Here is a 7756-nt window from a genome sequence, read left to right on the forward strand (position 1 = left end):
AATTTCCATCGTTTTCCCTTTTGATTAACTTTGGCTTGAAGTCTACTTTATTTGATATGAGGATAGAAACCCCTGCTTGCTTCTGCAGTCCATTTGAGTGGTATGATTTTTCCCAACCTTTAATCTTCAGTCTGTGGATGTCTTTTTGTATCAGATGAGTCTCATAGAGGCAGCATATTATTGGGTTTTTTTAATCCAATTTTCTAGCCTATGTCTTTTTATTGTGAGTTTAAGCCATTGACATTCAGGGTTATTATTGAGACATGTTTTGTATTCCCAGCCATCTTTATCTTTTCTTTTTTAAATTTAACTTGACTTGATTTTCTTCTTCGATTAGTTTTTCCTTTAGAGTACTATCTCCCTCTGCTGATTTCATTGTTTTTTTGTTTGTTTGTTTATTTGTTTCCTCTTCATGGAAAATGTTTCTAAGGATATCTGTAGACCAGTTTTCTAACTATAAATTCTTTTAACCTTTGTTTATCATGGAAAGTTTTTATTTCTTCATCAAATCTAAAGCTTAAAATTGCTGGATACAAGATTCTCGTTGACATCCGTTTTCTTTCAGAGCTATATATATGTTGTTCCAGGATTTTCTAGCTTTTAGGATCTGTGTTAAAAAATCTGCAGTTATCCTAAATGATTTTCCCCTATATGTAATCTGATTCATTTTTCTCATGGCTTTTAAAATTCTCTCCTTAATCTGTGTGTTGGGCATTTTTATTATAATGTGACTTGGTGTGGATCTTTTGTGATTTTGTACATTTGGCATTCTGTAGGCTTCTTGATTTTGGATTTCCAATTCATTCTTCATGTTTGGAAAGCTTTCTAACATTATTTCATTAAATAGATCATTTATTCCTTTGGTTTGGAACTCTATGCATCTTCAATCCCAATAACTATTAAATTTGGTCTTTTTATGCTATCTCATATTTCTTGAATGTTCTGCTTATGGTTTCTTATCTTTATCACTGTATGTTTTTTTTCAAGATTATATATTTTGTCCTACTTCATAGGCTGAGTAGGATCCCTTGAACTTAACCCACAGTGTGCAAGAGCAGCACCCTACCTGTGTCTGGCCATGCAACATCTATCCCAGGAGACACACACATTTCCAGAGGAGCCCAGGCAGGCTTAGCAGGAAGGTCATTTTACAAAGGGTGAGTGTGTTTAACCTGTCAAGGTGCTGAGGAGGACCCAGGATGACAGAGGCCTGAGGAGATTATGATGGACGTGACCTGGGATTGAGGTGGTCTGAGCTGTTACAGAAGTGTTGAACTATGAGTGAAATCTTCCTTTCAGTGTATTCAGTCAGTATTTTTGTATGATTATGAAATTGTGAAGAAACAATATAGACCTGGATTGTGGCTCAGTGGCAGAGTGCTTGCCTCACACATTTGAGGCATTGGGTTCAATCCTCAGCAACACATAAAAAGAAATAAACAAAATAAATATATTGAAATAAATACACAAATTGAGTAAATACATTGAATAAACAAATAAAGAAATTGAATAAAAAAAAAAGCTATTTAAAATAAAAAGGAAGAAAGAAATATAATATAAGGTGTCAAGACTAAGGCAAATTAATTTTTAGACAAAGGAATCTTTAACTTCATGGTGGTGAACATGAAATAAAAACACAACAGGGTAAAAGTAGAAGTTTAGGAGAATGTCAGCAGGAGTCTTTGAAGACCTTACTCTGATCTGTTGGAGAAGAAAAGAGAGCCCCAGTGGGAAGAGGAACAGGTGCCTGTCTGATGGTGTGACCATGAGTCAGCACCACTCATGTCCTGGGGAGCAGCAGAGAGAGTAGAGGACTGCAGAAAAGCCAGGTGCAGTCAGGTCACTTCAGTTTACTGTAACACCAGATCTGTGAGCTTCGAATAGAAAAGTGTGGTGGAGAACTTTCCTCATGAGAATTTTATTTTTGTTCATGAGAATAAATACTCCAAAATTATGAATCATTTTCTACCTAAAAAATTTATAAAACAAACATGATTTGAATTATTAAATGTGGAAAAAATGAGAAAATAACTTGGACAATTATATTAATGAAATAAAATGAAGGTGACGAAAATGGAGAACAAAAGGAATGCATGGTGACATCCATGTTCATGGGGAAGAGGAGGTGGGCAATCCTGGAGTGCTCTGCATGGAGTCTCAGGAGGTCATGGAGGCCTGATGGAGAGCTGAAGACAAGCTCTGCAGATCAGGCCCAGACCCTGGGCTGCAGACCTCCACACCTGAACTGGGAGGTGCACTCTGCTCAGAAATGAGTAAACACATCAGAAAACCAAGAGTACCTTCCTCTTCAGGGAAAGCTACTGAAAAGTACAAGAAAACATGTTGGACATGAATGTGTAAACTAACTGTTTTATTTTTCAAATATGTTTCAGTTGTCTATGAACATTTATATTTTATTTATATGCAGTGCTAAGATTTGATCCCAGTGGCTCACATGTTCTATTCAAGTGCTCTACCACTGAACTACAGACCCAGGCCCAAGTACTGGTGTTAATCATAATTTTGCTTCCTCTTTCTTCTCTCTTTATCTTCACAGACAACCAGAATTTCCACTAAATGTCGAATGCCACCATGTTTACTGAATTTCTCCCACTGGGCTCTCCCGATAGCTGTAATCTGAGTTTTCTTTATTTCACATTATTCCCACAGACCTACCTGGGTACCTTGTTCGGGAAACTATTTCCATCACTGTCCCCAATGCCTGTGTCAAATATCTCACTGGCAACAGGGCCATTTCAGTGCCTGGCTGTGCAACACAATCTTCTTGGTCATTTTTTGTGCATGTGTTGAACTTCTGTTTCTCACCATCATGGCCTGGGACCACTATGTGGCCATCTGCCAGCCCCTCCAGTACCCCCTCATCATGAACCCTCAGATTTGTGTTCTCATGGACCCTGGCTTCCCTGCTCAGTGGTCTGGTGTATGCAGATGTGTACACTGGGAACATATTCTGGCTATCCTTCTGCCATCAAATGTGGTCCCTCAGTTCTTCTGTGATGTCTCCTCTATGCTGCGGCTCTCCTGCTCTAACACCACCAGCAACATGGTCCTTCTTTTTGTCTCTGCTATGGTAGTTGGTGGTGGTTGCTTTACTTTTATTGCCATGTCATATATTCTCATATTTTCTACTGTACGACAATTTCCCACCAGAGAGTCAGGGAGGCATGCTCCACCTGCACCTCTCACATCTTCATGTTTTCAGTTTTCCTCAGTCCCATCATATTTGTCAAAAGATAGCCTTCAGTGACCTCTGACACAGTCCAGGACACAGTTCTCTGCCTTTGACACCAGTGTTTCTCTCTTCTTAAAGCATCTTACATAAAGTCTCAGGTAAAAACAGGTAAAGGAAACTGTGAGAGAGTGACTGAAAGACAGTTGTTCTCAGGGAAATGATAAAGATACTTTCCAGCATTATCCTCATTTCATTGAGTGGAGTTAAATGAGCTCAAATGCTCTTTTACCTTGCCTACCCTATTATCACCTCACTAAAATCTCAGTTATTTTATAGCATAATTTTTGATTTACCTTATTATTGCCACAGATCCTTCATAAAAGTTTAATTTTATCAATCCTTTTTAGTATATGAAATTGATCCAATATATTTTCTGAAAAAATTTCTGGTGATATGTATTAAAGTTTCATCAATTACTGTCTCAGAGGAAATATTTACAAATAAAACATGAAGATGATGTACAGTCACATAATCTGCTGCCAAACTGTGATACAAAATTGTGTCAATTTAATTACTATGAAAATATATATAAATCAAATCCTTAAAACTTTGTAATAAAAAATGTAGAGAGAATCACAATGATACTTTTTCCCAATTAACTTATATATAAAAAAGGAAGATACTCCTTGCCCATTAAGAAAAGACAGAGCAAAGTTTACATCCATCATGAACCAATATTAAAATCCATCCACTGGGGAAGAGCACCTTGGGCTCCCCCGGCTGTTATGGCTGCAAATCTTTTATTGTGTCTAGGATGGTCTAGTATGGGGGACACAAACTCGGGGCTGAGTTGCAGGTAAGTTTTCTAAGGGTTTTCCTCCCATACATCTTACTTCTATAATAACTATTGTAATGAGTCATAACTGATCATTATGAAAAAGTGGCCAGGAATTGTCTAGCCTCACTGTCTGACCCATGTAAACTTGAAAATTTCTCTCAGTTTTTTTTGAATTTGTAAAGTAAACCTCTAGGTGCATTTCTGGCCATTTTTTTTGGTTGTTGTTGCTGTAGTTATGCTCAGCAGGACTGAAGCAAGGCTGCATCCCAGACTTTTTTCTGTTTTTAATGTGGGACAAACTATACATGCTGTGACAAGACAAACTCTATTTTACCCTGAGATTCTATTGCATATAAAAAATGCTTCTCACATGAGAAAACTTGCTTACGTGACCCACCTTCTGCCAAGCACAGCCTGTGTGACAACAAATAAGACTAAAAAAGTTTCAATTATTCTTTCACAGCATATTATTAGGAAATACATATGTAAGTTGTTCTCATTTTAGTTCCTATTTTTCTTGGGCTGTGTACTGTACCCTGAACTAGGTAATTCTGACTCACTCCCCATGTTACTATGGTTTTGACTTACTGGTAGCTTGTCCTTTGGGGCTATAAAAATGTACCCTACCTTCTGCAAAAGGTTGAAGGATGCAGAGCTGCCTTTCTATCTGCCATTCCTACCCTCCATCTAATAAACTTAGTGTCCTACTTCAAGACTCACCCAGTGATTTCTTTCTAATGTGCCAAATTGTATCACAGAAAATAGGGTGTTGCTAAGTTGCTTAGGGACTCCAGGAGTTTCAGAGTCTTGCTTCATATCTGTGATCATGTTCATCAGCCTCCTCATGTGTGGGATTGCAGGTGTGCACCCCGGTGCTCAGTTTGTGGAAGCTCATCATCTCACATGAGTTATTTCTCTCCAAACATTTTAATGTCCTCATTTGCATGTGCTTTGATAATCATTAATTATGACTGACATAGGCTCAATATCAAGTTACCTAGGAGTACTGATATAACAAAATGAGAATAAAATATTTATACCAAAAAACAATCAGTGTATTCAATTCCAAATTCTAAACAATCAATTTTGTTCACCAAAACACTAATAGGAAAATGTGGATTAAAAATAAAAATGAATTTATTACCTAGGGCAATATAAAAGCCTATATGTATGATATTGATTAATAAAGGCATTTCTTAAATTTTCAGATAAGGGAATACTTGCAGTAGGAGTCAACAAGCACCCCAGTGCTGCCTGGTGCGGGAAGGCTTGACATCCTCTGATATGATCCATCAGAGTTGAGGCTCCACGGACACACTATGTCCATGTCTTCTGGTTCTCACTGCTCCAATGTTTCCTGCTAAAGGAAAGGACCTTCAGAGAACCCCAGATAAATTCTACAAACTCCACCTTGACATGCATTTCCTCTTCAACTATGGCTTCCTGAATCTAAATTTATGTGTTTCTCATGAGTTGAGGTGGCCACATAAATGAAGTTTAAATTTAACAGATCAAGTTGAAAAGAAATTGAATTGCAACCACCAGTCCTATTGAGATGCGTCCTTTGAGGTACATTTTTGGATATTTAGCTTATATTTTATTTGAAAAACCTTGAGTCAAAGGAGATGAAGAAAGAAATATTGATATAAGGACTTTATTATAGCTCACATTGTGTGTGAAATAATGCAAAGTCCCGTCAATTGGTGTGGTATGGAATATATGCAGAAGTTGGTAAAAAAAATTTACTTTGAGTATTAGTCATGAGCCAAGGAGCATATTTTTATAGTAATATCATTATGTCACAGATAATATTTTGGATAGCCAGCTTTTCTGAAATATTAGGTCTATTTATTTAGCCAGTTTTTTTTTTTATTGGTCGTTCATAACATTACATAGTTCTTAATACATCATATTACACGGTTTGATTCAAGTGGATTATGAACTCCCGCTTTTACCCTGTATACAAATTGCTGTATCACATCAGTTACCCTTCCATTGATTGACATATTGCCTTTCTAGTGTCTGATGTATTCTGCTGTCTGTCCTATTGTCTACTATCCCCCCTCCCCTCCCCTCCCCTCCCCTCCTCTTTTCTCTCTCTACCCCTTCTACTGTAAATCATGTCTTCCATTTGTATTCTCTTGACTTACCCCTCCTTACCTCTTATATGACATTTTGTATAACCCTGAGGATCGCCTTCCATTTCCATGCAATTTCCCTTCTCACTCCCTTTCCCTCCCACCTCTCATCCCTGTTTACTGTAAATCTTCTTCTCAAGCTCTTCGTCCCTACCCTGTCCTTGTTTACTCCCCTTATATCAAAGGAGTCATTTGGTATATGTTTTTTAAAGATTGACTAGCTTCACTTAGCATAATCTGCTCTAATGCCATCCATTTCCCTCCAAATTCTATGATTTTGTCATTTTTTAATGCAGAGTAATACTCCATAGTATATAAATGCCACATTTTTTTTATCCATTCATCTATTGAAGGACATCTAGGCTGGTTCCACAGCTTGCTATCGTGAATTGAGCTGCTATGAACATTGATGTAGCAGTGTCCCTGTAGCATGCTCTTGTTAGGGCTTTAGGGAATAGACCGAGAAGGGGAATAGCTGGGTCGAATGGTGGTTCCATTCCCAGCTTTCCAAGAAATCTCCATACTGCTTTCCAAATTGGCTGCACCAATTTGCAGTCCCACCAGCAATGAACAAGAGTGCCCTTTTCCCCGCATCCTCTCCAGCACTTATTGTTGTTTGACTTCCTAATGGCTGCCAGTCTTACTGGAGTGAGATGGTATCTTAGGGTAGTTTTGATTTGCATTTCTCTGACTGCTAGCGATGGTGAGCATTTTTTCATGTACTTGTTGATTGATTGTATGTCCTCCTCTGAGAAGTGTCTGTTCAGGTCCTTGGCCCATTTATTGATTGGGTTATTTGTTATCTTATTGTCTAATTTTTTGAGTTCTTTGTATATTCTGGTTATTAGGGCTCTATCTGAAGTGTGTGGAGTAAAGATTTGTTCCCAGGATGTAGGCTCCCTATTTATCTCTCTTATTGTTTCTTTTGCTGAGAAAAAACTTTTTAGTTTGAGTAAGTCCCATTTGTTGATTCTATTTGTTAACTCTAGCGCTATGGGTGTCCTATTGAGGAATTTGGAGCCCGATCCCACAGCGTGTAGATCATAACCAACTTTTTCTTCTATCAGATGCCGTGTCTCTGATTTAATATCAAGCTCCTTGATCCATTTTGATTTAACTTTTGTGCACGGCGAGAGATAGGGATTCAGATTCATTTTGGTGCAAGTGGATTTCCAGTTTTCCCAGCACCATTTGTTGAAGATGCTATCCTTCCTCCATTGCATGCTTTTAGCCCCTTTATCAAAAATAAGATAGTTGTAGTTTTGTGGATTGGTTACTGTGTCCTCTATTCTGTACCATTGGTCCACCCGCCTGTTTTGGTACCAGTACCATGCTGTTTTTGTTACTATTGCTCTGTAGTATAGTTTGAAGTCTGGTATCGCTATACCGCCTGATTCACACTTCCTGCTTAGTATTGTTTTTGCTATTCTGGGTCTTTTATTATTCCATATGAATTTCATGATTCTTTTATCGATTTCTACAAGATATGCTGTTGGGATTTTGATTGGCATTGCATTGAACTTATAGAGAACTTTTGGTAATATCACCATTTTGATGATGTTAGTTCTGCCTATCCATGAGCAGGGT

Source organism: Urocitellus parryii, chromosome 1, assembly GCF_045843805.1.
Source record: "Urocitellus parryii isolate mUroPar1 chromosome 1, mUroPar1.hap1, whole genome shotgun sequence".
In the NCBI taxonomy this organism is placed as follows: domain Eukaryota; kingdom Metazoa; phylum Chordata; class Mammalia; order Rodentia; family Sciuridae; genus Urocitellus; species Urocitellus parryii.